Source organism: Cebus imitator, unplaced genomic scaffold (assembly GCF_001604975.1).
Source record: "Cebus imitator isolate Cc_AM_T3 unplaced genomic scaffold, Cebus_imitator-1.0 Scaffold717, whole genome shotgun sequence".
NCBI lineage: Eukaryota > Metazoa > Chordata > Mammalia > Primates > Cebidae > Cebus > Cebus imitator.
The window spans coordinates 242,809-257,190 of NW_016108032.1; the positions used below are offsets into that span (position 1 = coordinate 242,809).

General features: G+C 37.5%; 1 long non-coding RNA gene across 1 annotated transcript in view; it reads right to left on the reverse strand.

Moving 5' to 3' along the window:
• Positions 1 to 14,382, reverse strand: part of LOC108296482 — a 249,324-nt gene that overhangs the window by 203,473 nt on the left and 31,469 nt on the right. The window lies entirely within an intron of this gene.

Genomic DNA, 14,382 nt, shown 5'->3' on the forward strand with positions numbered 1-14,382 from the left:
CACTAGGGTAAGGAAGTAATTATATTTTGAATGAAGATAGAAGTGTTTGCCAGTACATGGGAGTGGACACTTTTCATTACTAAATTGAAACTATGTATGTTAGATATAGACACTGTAGCATTCTAGGAGAGATTGATAGAGTGATACAATTGCCCATGTTTCCATTCAGTAGCAGACAAGCTAGGACCACTAAAGAAATTTAAAGGGGCAGAAAAATAAAAATAAAGATCTTTTCTGATCATATCCTATAATTGTATGAATTACAAAGATAAGGCATTGGGAAGTTTTCTTAAAGCGATTGACTATAAAATCTGATTTTATATAAAAAAATAAGTTGAGAAATGATTATTTACTTACTCATTGACAATATCAACTTGTAGGGTTTTATCCACTGAGCAACCCTAATTCATTTATATTTTATAATGATTAGTTTAATATGAAAATTTCAGAAATGTCTAAGACCATTTGCTTTAGAAAACAACAGAAAATCTTCATACACACTACAACTTGAGGGCATTGGTGAGTAGCATTGGCTCCTAATAGCATAGTGCTAGTGTAGAAGTCATTCCCCTGCAACCCCTTCCTAAAGAGAAGAAATGTTGCAGCAAAACAACAAGAGCCTTAGGTACAGTGCAAGCAGCAGAGAAGAGTAGTTAGGGGATAGAAATTTGCAGATTGCTCTCATTTAAATGGCAGTAACCTTGGGAAAACTACTTAATTTCTCCAAGCTTCATTTTTTTTGTCTTAAAAATGAGGATAAATTTCTACTTCATAGGATCTCTGTGAGGATGAAATGAGATAATGTATATGAAGCACTTAGCACAGTGTCTGCCATATAGCAAGTTTTTAACAAATATTACTATTATCATTAACACTTTAGTTCTCTAGAACTAATTATATATATTGTGTAATCTATGTAATACACAATGGGCTAGGAGATAAAGAAAAATTTCTAAAGTGGTCTACAGGTGTGAAGTGCTATTTTTTATCTTAATTTTATTCTCTCTCTCTCTCTCTCTCCCCCAACAAAAAAATATAAATAAGAAGTTGGGTATAGTAGAAAGGATATCTTGAATGAATTTAGACATAATAAACCTCTCAAAACCTCAGTTTCCTCATTTATAGAATGACAATCCTAATGCAATGCTTAGGTCTCAGGAATGTTGTAACAATAAAAGTGATGGCAGATGGGCACAGTGGCTCACACCTGTAATCCCAGCACTTTGGGAGGCTGAGGAGGGTAAATCACAAGGCCAGTAGTTCAAGACCAGCCTGGCCAACATGGTAAAACCCTGTATCTACTAAAAATATAAAAAATTAGTTGGGCATGGTGGCGGGCACCTGTAATATCAGCTACTCGGGAGGCTGAGGCAAGAGAAACACTTGAACCAGAAGGTGGAGGTTGCGGTAAGCCGAGATCACGCCACTGCCCTCCAGCTCAAGTGATAGTGCAAGACTCTGTTTCAAAAAAAAAAATTGCTAATAACTTCTAATGAATGATTTAAAAATAAAATTAAGAAACTTCCACTCACAAAAAAAAAAAAAAGAATAAAACAATAAAAGGGATGGCATATTATAAAGAGCCCAGCAGTGAGTCTAGGCACAGTCATGAAGGTCAAGGGAAAGTTGCTTGAGTACATCTTCCCTATGCTAGGGAGTTCTTGTGATGACAACAGAGAAATTTCAGGAGTATCACATCTGAGCTCAGAGGGAAAAAAAGAAAGAAAGAGGAAGGGAGGGAAGGAGGGAAAAAGGAATGTGATCTTTCTTTGGAAAAGCAAATTCTTAGAAACAAGATATAAGAATGATGCAATCAAAATTCCTGCTTACCTCTAGCTTTAGGCAGGTAATTAAGAATTTTTTTAAAAAAAATCAGCACATAAAGATAAAGATAAATCAAGTAAGTTATTTATAATGTACAACATTATGAAATTAAAATTCTGAGAATAACTTTCAGCCTGAATCATGATCAAGTTTCTGCTCCTGATTGTTCCAACTACATATAACAATATTCATGAAGACTAACAATCACAAAGCAATAAGTGAACTATTACTGTATAAATAGCAATTTATTTTTAAAATGCTAAGTATCTGGAAACCTGTAGATATCTGATATCTTAATACATATGACTGACATCTATATTATTTATATAATATATACTACACATTATAAGGTTTGGTAAATATCTTAGAAAAAAACATCTTTAAGTACTTACAAATCTTACAAACATTATTTTGCAATAAAAGAAAATTATATTTAATGGTCTAGATTGTAACTTTATTTTACATACCATCAGACAAATAAGGTTTTATTTAGTCACCTTGTAGTCATTAGAGAAATAAAAATGGAAAGCAGTACTACGTAAGGCCGTAGCCCAGCATCGCAAGAGGAAGCAAGACAACGCCCATCTACTGACAGTGTGATCTTGTCTGTGTCACTGAATCTCATAACTGAGATTATGAGTCTGTCAAATTGGAGGTGAAGGAGCTTGGAAAACTCTTAAGTACAACAGATGAATAGTTAAGCCACTCAAATTCACTGTGACTCAATGAGGCAAGAGTCATCACTAATGATCTCTGAAGCACAAAAATTTGGTAATTCCAGGTTTAAACTGGAGGCACCAAAGCAAAAGTTTAGAAAAGGCCTTTTTCACTGGACCCTATTCCTAGATATAGACAGCAACTCCAAAATCACACACCATTATTTTAGACTTTTCTTCATAGACTGCCATGCACAGCAGGGTTTGTTTGGGTAACAGCCTCACCTAGGGCAACATACATCTTAAATACAGACAGGCCCTTCTTCTAAAAGAACTCTGAGGTTAATTGCAATTTAAAAGGCCATTGAAACTCAGTGCAACTAGGAAACAAACTTTTTTTTTTAATTTCAGGATTTAAACAAACAACTTTGTAATAAAATATACCAGTATGAATTTCATGCTTAAAAAAAAAGGAGGATTCTCACTGTATATGACTATCTGTAATATTTAAATATTTATGCATAAATTTGCATTTTATTGCGTATCATAGAAGATTATTGGTTTATCTAATAAGTAATCAGTGTATTAAGGGGATTTTAAATTGAAGCAAGTAATTTAAAATGGCCAAGCATGCTTAATGAAAATTATACCATTTTAATAACTCTTTTCTAATTAATAAGTGTTTTTCTAAAATTTAAAAGAAGCCAGGTGTTCAGTAAATAATGTTTATGAACTCTAGGCATGTTTATATTATCCTGGCTTACACGGGGTTTTAAGATTGTGAGGGACCTTAAATGTCATCTGTTTAATCCCTCAGCATCTCATCTGCCAAGTGATCATCCAACATATGGTTTGATCCTTCCAGTTTCAGGGAGTCCATGGCTTCTCACTTCATTTCAGAGAACTTGAATTATTATAATTTATTTTTCTATTCAGCTAAAATAAAACCTAAATTTTTAGCTTAGAAAGTGAACAAAATGAACAAATAATTTAATGACCAAGGTCTAGATTTAGAATAACGCTTTCATAGGAATAACTTGTTAATTCAATCATGACTAGTCATATGGTATTAGACAAACTCTACAACATAGGTGGGACAAACGCCTGAGATGTTATTTTTACCATAAAATCCCTAGTGGAGATTGACTGTGCTCTTTGTATTCCTCTAAGGCTGACAATTTGAGCCTACACTGGGCTTTGCCATTATAGGTCTTGAAGAACAACAGTCAGTGAGTCCTGTCCTGCCAGAGCCAATGAGAATGAGGCCTCATTGGATATTACAGTCATAATCCCAACAGTCTGAAATGTGTCCTATCATCCAAAGCCCATGTCTCCCATGACACTAGTGCTCCAAGTCCCAGGCTCGATCCTTTGTACCACTCTATTCTGGGCTTTAGCAATAGTGTCCACTTTATGTTCAAGTCTCCTTTCTGAACTCTAGGCCATTTGCTTGGAATCTGAACTTATCTACCTCTTATCAGCCTTTCTCCCAAATGGAGCTAGAACTTAGATCTGTATCCTCAGATAGTAGCTAAGGTTCTGGATCTAGTATTTTGAAAACAAGCTACCTCTACCTGACTGTAATTATATACTCTTGTCCAAACACTTCTATAGCTGGGTCACTACTTATCATTTTAACAACTTCTATGATGTTAATAGCAGTTTGTTTCGGGCTTGAACTATGTCCGCTTGAACACTGGAATATGGAGTCCTGGCCACAGTCCATGGGAGTTAGCACTACTGCCATGTTAATGTCTCTTAGGAGCATCATAAGAAAATAAAAGGTGTCCTGGCCTAGGTCAGTTTTCCAAGGGTTTTTCCCATTTGGTCCTGACTTACTTCACTTATCATGTATTACTAAGGTCTCAAAAATGTCTGCTGCTAGAAATCCTATCAAGTTATTAGGACAACAAATTTAGAAGAGAAACATTTTTTAAATATCTACAGAAAGTTGATTCAAGCTAAAGTATAGGGATTAGTATACAGCGGTTCAATTAAAAATTAAGAATATAGGCCAGGCACAGTGGCTCACACCTGTAATCCCAGCACTTTGGGAGGCCGAGGCTGGCAGATCACCTGAGATCAGGAGTTCAAGACCAACCTGACCAACATGGATAAACCTCATCTACTAAAAATACAAAAGTTGCCAGGCATGGTGGTACATGCCTGTAATCACAGCTACTCAGGAGACTGAGGCAGTAGAATCACTTCAACCTGGGAGGCAGAGGTTGTGGTGAGCCAAGACTGCGCCATTGCACTCCAGGCTGGGCAATAAGAACAAAACTCTACCTCAAAAAAAAAAAAAGAATATATACACCAAAAGCAAGAGTTCTACAGGATTTCTTGATAAAATGTTTCTTGATAAAAAACATTTCGTTTGCTAAACTAAATGAATATAATCTAATAGCAACAAAGTGATACAACAAATTTTAGGCTACATAGGGAGACAGTTTCAAGCAGAAAGACCTTCCCATTGTCCCTTAAATCACAGCACATTAGTGACTTCAGCCAAGCACAACTTTGTTTACTTAATCCCACCAATGGATGTTAATCTTCCCCTTCTAGCTCTCTTGTCTATAATATATACATAGTAGGTAATTGTATTCTATCTTGCATTTTTCTCTATCTCTTGTGAATATGTCTTATCTCTACAAGCAGATTACAAACTCCATACCTTACCTTATCATACTAGGAATGTTTTCAGCAGACAATAAATTATCACTGAATTGAATTGAATCTAACTGGATTGAAACAAACTGGGGTAAAAATGACTTTATATTGCAGAAAAATGAAGCTGACAACGGACTTAAACCAGATGCCTGACAGAATTCTGAGAATGGATAACTGAGGTTTAGAGAGAAACTAAAAATGCTATTACCCAAATTAAGGCTGACGTGGTGGCTCACACCTGTAGTACCAGCACTTTGGGAGGCCAAGGTGGGTGGATCACTTGAGGCCGGGAGTTCCAGACCAACCTGGCCAACATGGTGAAACTCTGTCTCTACTAAAAATACAAAATTTAGCCAGGTGTGGCAGCACATGCCTATAATCCCAGCTATTCAGGTGGCTGAGGCATGAGAATCACTTGAGCCCAGGAGGTGGATGTTACAGTAAGCTGAAATCACACCACTGCACTCCATCTTGGGAGACAGAGCAGGATTCTGTCTCCAAAAAGGAAAAAAAAAAAAGCTATTATACAAATCAGAAAACAAAATGTAGAATAATTTAAATATAGGCAAATGTTATAAATTAGGGGCTATGGTATACAGAATAGTGATGCCCGAAAGAGTTCTACCTCCTCATCCCTAGAACCTATGAATATTTTATCTTAAAGGCAAAAGGGACTTTGCAGGTATGATTAAGTTAAGGATCTTTAGCTGGGGAGATTATTCTGGATTATCCATATAGATCCAAAGTAACCATGAGTTTTTGAAATTGAAAGAGAGAGGCAAAATAGTGGGCCAAAAAGATCATATGAAAGATGGAGGAGGAGAAATATGAAATGAGGAAGCAACTGGACTTGCCATTGTGGGTTGTGAAGATGGAGAAACAGGTGTATGAGACACACAATGTGGATGATCTTAAGAAGCTGGAAACATCCCTTAGACAGTAAGCAAGAAAGTGGGGGTCTCAGTCCCACCACCACCAGGAACTGAATTCTGCCTGCAACTCAAATGAGCAAGGCAGATTCTTCCCTAGAACCTCCAGAAAGGAGCACAGTCTGCTGACACCTTGGTTTTAGCCTGGTGAGAGCTAAGACTCTGGACCAGACTTCTTACCTACAGAACTGTAAGATGGCAAATCTGTGTCATTTTAATCCACCACATTTAGGGTTATTGGTTAAGGCAGCAACAGGAAAATACTATAGGGAGTGGGGGTCTTTACATGCTCACCCTATTTGGGCAGTCTAAGTTACTGAGACAAGTTCATGTGAGGGAGGGTTTAGCATTTACACACCAGTTGTGTATAGGTTAGGGGGTGAGAGCACAAATATAAGGATCAGGAGCCATTTCTGAGATAAATAGTGAGTGATCCTACTCAAAGAACTATCAAATCCAGGTCTTTGTCTTCCTTTACTCCAACTCTTCTTCATTTCCCTGCCCCAGTCTAATTTTCTAACTTATTTATTAACTTATTTAACAAATCTTATAAGGCCTTGGGGATCCAAGGAAATAATATTCAGTATTATTCTCAAGGAGATCATAACCTTATAAATGCAACAGTGTACCAACAATTTACACTGTACAGCAAAAGACTTGACAAAGTACTTTCATCTGCATTCCCACTTAACCCATAAGGCCTCTACCTATGTGGGACACTAATTGTACTGTGGACTCTAGTGTGTTGGTTGGGGGAGGGAATTCTGCTCTGCTAAGCTTTAGCTAGTTAAGTATGTAAAATATAAACATGACCACAAATGAGATGTATTTTACCACAAAAGCCAAGAATTCAAAATTAAAATATCTTCTAAATGAGATTCAAAATGCATTAAAGAAAATGAAATTAATCTAGAAATGCTATTAGCACTCAGCACTTACTAATCTAAACTCTAAATGAAACTTTTCTATCCTGTAAGCTGTCAATATGCAAAACAGCTTTTAAATTTCCCCAAGACTGTGAGTAAAACCCCACGAAGAGACGGGATCCGCATTCATCACACAACTATTGTACAGCAGACAGTATGGCATGCTTTGCTGGGCTTTCCTCACTCCCATCAGAACAGCATCAGCAGTCACTCATCTCTTAGACAAAGTCCTGAGGAAATGGATGCTCAGAAAGAGTAAAAGTGCTGACTCAATAAAAGAGAAGTATTCAAGGAAGAGTAACAATAAACCAATAAAAATGTTATCAGTGGGACAAACTGAGCAAAGAAACAAATCAGTCAAAGGTACACCATATGCTATATTAATACCCTATTACTGCTCTAACACATTGCCACAAACTATGTGGCTTAAAATGATACAAATTTGCTGTCTTACCGTTCTGGATACAAGAAGTCCAATATTGGCAAGGTTGGTTCCTTCTGGAGGCTCTACGGCAAAATTTGTTTCCATCTTTTTGCAGTTTCTAGAGGGTGCCTGCTTTCTTTGGCTCATAGCCCCTCCCTCTGTCTTCAAATCCAACACAGTAGCACCTCCTTTCTCTGGCCCTTTCCTGCCTACCTTTTTTAAAGGCCCTTTTGATTGCATAGGTCCCACTCAGAAAATCCAGAATAGTCTCCCATTTCAAAATTCTTAATCATACCGCCTAAGTCCCTTTTGCCGTAGAGTATTCCCCACCTTATTCTCAAGGGAGATAAGACCCCCAGTGGATGCCTGAAACCAAGGATAATAGTGAACCCTATATACACTGTTTTTTCCTATACATACATACTTATAATAAAATTTAATTTATAAATTAGGCAGAGTAATAGATTATCAACAATAATAATAAAACAGAACAATTTTAACAATATGCTAACATCAGTACTCTTGCACATTGGGGAAATTATTAAGTAAAATAAGGGTTACTTGACCACAAGCACTGCAATACCTTGACAGTACATCTGATGATGGAGACAGCTACTAAGTGACTAATGGGCTTGTAGTGTCTACGGCATGGGTTTCACTAGACAAATGGATGACTCACACCCAGGTGGCACAGAGTAGGATAGTGTGGCTTTCACCACACTAATCAGAACAGCATTTAAACTTACAAATTGTTTCTTTCTGGAATTTTTCATTTAATACTTCCAGACCTGTGATTGACTACGGGTAACTGAAACTGTGGAAAGGAAAACTTCAGATAAGGGAGGATTACTGTATAAGTAACATATTAACATGTTCTGAGAGTTATAAAGTAGAAATCTTCTGGGGAGGGGGACACTCAGTTTACCCCATAAAGGAAGACAGAGTTGAGCTAAGAACAAGGAAGTACAGACAGAAATGGAAATCAGAAGAAATTAGGCTGGGTCAAAAACTTGTTGAAATGCCTAGGCACATCTGAGAGTGAGTATTATTGTCTCCCAAATATGCTCCATACTACAATATATGTAGTTGTTAGAATTTAGTGAGCTTTCTACGTAGAGGTGAGTAAATGAAGGCTAGTGAAGCAATACATCTAAACTTACTTTTAAAAGACAGCTGACTGGAAGCTGTCACTCTAAAAGGAACAAATCCAGAGACAGGACCTAAAAAAATCAAGCTAGGTCAAGCACAAACTCTTTATCCAAAGCTAGGGCAAAAGCAGTGCATTCAACAGGCCTAGACACAACTCCCCCACCACTGGCATTCATATTGCTCCTCATTAACTGCTTTCAAATTTATCTTAGCCCATTGTAGAAGATTTTGCTCCCAAATAATTACCTTAAAAGCTTTAAGTATCTCCTGAGGGAAGAACCCTACAGCCAGCTGTCTCAGCACTATAAAATAAAATAATCAGGAGAAGTAAGAACCACTGATGGCTCATAAAAGCTTTGAGTTACCTGAATTCTCAAGGCCATGCCATTTATAAGGTCTAAAAAGCTTAGCAGGCTATTGCTATGAAATGTAAGTGTGAAAAAGAACATCATCAGTGTCTGAGACAGAGGAACTTAAGGCATATGACACAAGGAAAGGATCCCTCTTCATCTCACACTCTATTACCACAGGTACCTAACTGATCTCTTTGCCTTCAGTCTTGCCTCACTGAATTCATCTGTCTCAATGCCAAGGATATCTTTCTGAAATGCACATCTACTCAGCTTGCTTTCCATCTTAACCTCTGATAATCCTTATAATATGTGGAATAAAGCACATACTGTTTAACATATGAAGTTCTAAAAGTGAGGCTTTTACCTACCTTTATGATTTTATCCCCTACTTCTCCTTTCCATGTGTTAAACACTTTTGTCAAAATGGATGTCTACTTAAGACACTTCTCAGTTTCTTTTTTTTTTTTGAGACGGAGTTTCACTCATGTTACCCAGCCTGGAGTGCAATGGCGCGATCTCGGCTCACCGCAACCTCCGCCTCCTGGGTTCAGGCAATTCTCCTGCCTCAGCCTCCTGAGTAGCTGGCATTACAGGCACGCACCACCATGCCCGGCTAATATTTTGTATTTTCAGTAGAGACGGTGTTTCACCATGTTGACCAGGGTGGTCTCGAGCTCTTGACCTCGTGATCCACCCGCCTCGGCCTCCCATAGTGCTGGGATTACAGGCTTGAGCCACCGCGCCCGGCCCACTTCTCACTTTTATCTGTCGTTGCATATGCTACTCCTTTGGCCTGAACAAAGGACCTGTTCATTCAATGGCCATCCAATTCAAACGCCAATCACTCAGCAAAGCCTTCTGAAAGTAGTTCAGTAAAATTTTAAGTTCTCTTCTCTCCATGCTGTGCTCCCATTGCTAACATAGAGGCATAGAGAAAAGGTTCTCTGTATATTATAAACTTGAGCCCAAGCCATGCCAATATTACTTTCCAAGGTGTTCCCATCAGGTCAGAGCACAGCAGGGGCTTCTAGGGAAGTTGTTCTTAGTATGTGACACCCATCAGAATCAACTACAAAACTTTGTACAAGAAAAAAAAATTCCAAAGACTTGCCCCAGAATTAAAATTTATGGCTATAGACCTAGAGGGCTTGCAGGTTTTTAATAGGCTTCACAGTTGGTTTTGATGAAGAAGAGGGAATGAAGATCCTCAACCAGGCTGATGTTACAATATCACTGGTAACTGGGAATGTGAATTCAGAGCCACAAAAGAAAGTCTAAGCTAGGGCCGGGCACGGTGGCTAATGCCTGTAATCCCAGCACTTTGGGAGGCTGAGGTAGGCGGATTATTTGAGGTCAGGAGCTAGAGACCAGCCTGGCCAACATGGTGAAACTGTCTCTATTAAGAATACAAAAATTAGCCAGGTATGGTGGTACATGCCTGTAATCCCAGGTACACAGAAGGCTGAGGCAGGGGAATCTCTTGAACCCAGTGAGCCAAGATTGCCTCACTGCACTCCAGCCTGGGCAACAGAGTGAGACTCTGCCTCCAAAAAAAAAGAAAGAAAGAAAGAAAGATACAACCTAGAGCTAAGCAGACATTCTGGGCCATAGCTACCTGGTTGGGACCCAAGGCAGGAGAGGGCGGTAGTCAAGAAGCCAAGGTAAAAGTTCTTCGATTTGGATCAAGAGAACATCAGAATTGGAGGAAAGCTACGACTCAGTGAGGAATCTGTTATGCTGGGTCTGACTAAAAAACAAGACAAATTGTAGAACTCACCAAATGGAGGTTTCTCAAACATCAATATTGCATCACCAGGAAACTTGTCCGAAAAGCGTCTTGGGCCCCATCTCAAACCTAATGAATAAGAGTCTTTGTTATAAAGAGATCCCAGGTGATTCAAAGTCCACATTAGTGTCTGAGAAGCACCTAAGCGTAGTTCTGGATGATGCCAATGCTGCTGGTCTCTGGGCTGCACTATGAGGAGCAGGAATCTTGACCAACAACTGAGCCAGGTAAAAGAAATTCAAGTATTACCACTGTGAGTAATTTGAAGACAAGAACCTCTATCAGTCTACCTTCTTTCAGCTTTAGCAGAAGGCCTTGAAAAGTGAAAATATAGTCTATTGTTTGAAAATTGAGTACCTAAAGCTGGTTCAATTCCAGCTTCCACTCACCAGCTGTGTCATGCTGTCAAGTTACTTAACTTGTTTAGGCTTCAATTTCTCACATGGAATAGAGGGATTAAGGCCTTTCAAGAATGAGAGGAAGTCAGGAGTTCAAGACCAGCCTAGCCAACATGGTGAAACCCTGTCTCTACTAAAAGAATACAAACATTAGCCAGGTGTGGTGGTGCACACCTGTAATCCCAGGTACACAGGAGGCTGGGGCAGGGGAATCTGTTGAACCCAGGAGGCAGAGGTTGCAGTGAGCCAAGATTGCCTCACTGCACTGCAGCCTAGGTGACAGAGCCAACCATGTTATTTTTGTTAATATTATAAGTGCTCAGTAGGTGTTGAAAAAAATAATTCATAGATAGTCAATTAAAAAAAGATTTTTTGAGACGGAGTCTTGCTCTGTTTTCTAGAATGCAGTGGCACAATAGACTCACTGCAGCCTCCGCTTCCCAGGTTTAAGCAATTTTCCTACCTACCTCAGCCTCCTGAATGACTGGGACTACAGGTGTGCAACCCCATGCCTGGCTAATTTTTATATTTTTAGTAGAGTTGGTGTTTCACCACTTTGGCCAGGCAGGTCTCAAACTCCTGGCCTCAAGTGAAACACACATCTGATCAGCTCGCTTTCCATTTTCATGTCAGTCTCTTAAAGTGCTGGGATTATAGGTGCGAGCCATCACACCCAGCTGATCAGTCAATTATTGATTGATAGATATGTCAATTGACTTTTAGTGAGGAAAAGAGCTCCAAAATTCTAGTCGTATAAATGATTTCAATATGACTCTTACAATCTATAATAAAAAAGATGGCTGAAATCTTAGTAATTAGCAGACAGTTCATGCATAAGACTTCTTAGAATATTAATATGCAAGTGTATCTTAAGTTATGGGAAGAAGAACCCTCTAAAGCATTATGATTGCTAACCTTTTTGGAGTGGTAATACCAAATTGATTTTATGAGACTTCAAAATGCTCTTATTCACCCCCAAATGCCTAAGAATACTTTTTCCCCTCATGGCTTATTTTTTATTTAATTAAATTTAAATTGATTTGCTTGAGAACATTTTGACATTTTAGCATTATAGAGTGTTACAAATGGATGGCAATACCTGCTATAATGAATAACACAGGTTCGAAGAAATACATTTAGTTTTATGTTAAATAAAACTGCCTTGTTTTTATCTAGTGCTGTATAATCTTCAAAAAACTTTACTCCTACCTGTAACAACTCCATGGCTGTTTTGTGGCAAAAGCAGGAATAGAACTCAAGTTTCTTAATTCTCAACCATTTCTTTCTTTCTTTCTTTTTGAAAAAAAAAGAACTTTATTTAACTACCATCAGCACCACTACCACCTGATGATTGGATTGCCACATGTTACCCATACATGGATGCTAACCTGGATCCAAACCCAAGTCAAAGCCAGGTCACCTACTCAGCTGCCTAGTATCCTAATTCTGCTCCAATCAAGCACCATTTTCAGAAAATATGTTCTACATATCACACAGGCAATAGCTTCCTCAACATTTATGAAAAAGTTTTTTCTTTTCTTGAAGTAACTTTTTAGTTCTAGAAATTAGAAGTCAAATTTGGAGATGTGACACAATTTTTAATTTAGAATTGTTGAAATGTTCAAATGTATGGTAAATGTAACTTTTAGAAATTTGACCCTTGTTTACTAAATATTACATTTGCTTATAAGGCTTCTCAACTCTCTTGTAGAAAATGCTCTAACCTCTAAGAGACGGTTTTTACAAAGTATTACTATGTATTCCAATGTTGGATACCAATTTTTATTAAGCATTCTAACTCCTGGATTTTGAAAATGAGCATAAATCTTAGACTGATGAATGATAATGCAGTGAGATTTTATTAGTAAATATTAATATTTAAGTTCTCAAAAATACCCTATACAATTTACCAAGCAGCATGTTCTTCTTTTTAAAAATCACTTAAAGATTTCAAGTTACTTATTAAACTTTAGAAATGATACTGTGACATGTTTTCTGAAACCTAGTATATATTTTTAAAGTACTGCTAATGGGCTGGGTAATCCATTAAAGTTACATAATTATGACAGAACAACCTTAGCATCATTAAGGAAAAACTGACAACTCCAAACTGACAAGTGTAAGAAATTCCAAAGTTGCGCTGACAATTTGGATCTACTGCCTTTCATGCCCAGATTTACTTAATATCTCATTTGATTTTCAAACCTTCCCTCAGAAGCAATTGGAACAAAACCATGAGCAAGCTCAATCTCCATTTGGGCATGTAACCCTTTTACAAACACAATTACAGCCAAACACTATTGTAACCTGATTTGCATTTGCACTAACTAAGTTACAAAGCACATTGAGGATGCCTGCTATGCATACTACAGACTTGTTAGGAGGATATATTGCAGAGCTTCTGTGAACACTAATTAAAAAGGTTTTATCTTTCCCCTCTGGTCCACTGAAATTGTTCAAATGCCTTGCCTGCTACAACTTTGTTCAAAAACAGTTTTCAAACATGTGATCAGAGCTAGGCAACTATTTCAGGTGGCATGATTCTGTTTCCACGGTGGACAAGGCCCTAGAGACAAAGTTTCAGTCTAAACTTTGAGCTTCCTTTCCTTTGTTATTTTGTGTTGCAACCTTAGCATTATCCAACTGTGGACTTTTATCTGTGAATATCTAAATCCTGTCTTGTGGAAAACTAATTACTGAACCACTGAGAGCTTCATAATGTCCTGCATTTAAGTCCTGAGCATCATACATAATGCATAGGCAGCAGTCTCTGCACTCTGATTACAGAACACTGTCATTAAGTGAGCAAATTAAAGATGTGAATAATTCACTGGCTGAGCTTATTGTCAGTGCTGCATTGTGAAATTAGAATTTCTAATAAGTACTGCAATTTTTTTAACCCAATTAACACAGAGAACATCTTGAGACTGATTAGTACAATAAAAATTATTACCTTATTCTTTTGCTTCACAACAGCCAAATTAAATACTGTACTTAATTATGCAGCATTCATTCCTTCTCTGCAAAAAAAAAAAAAAAAAAAAAAAAAAAAAAAAAAAAAAAAAAAAAAAAAAAAAAAAAAAAAAAAAAAAAAAAAAAAAAAAAAACCCTATCATTTTAATAAGAGTTTTAATATTTGTATGTGAGCTAAAAATACAGCACAGGCATCTGTAGCTCACTGTCTTTTTGCAAAGTTTTTTTAAGAGTCTGAACATCAGTATTATCACCAGTGGTGGATTATGATGACACTAGTTTATTCTTAAACCA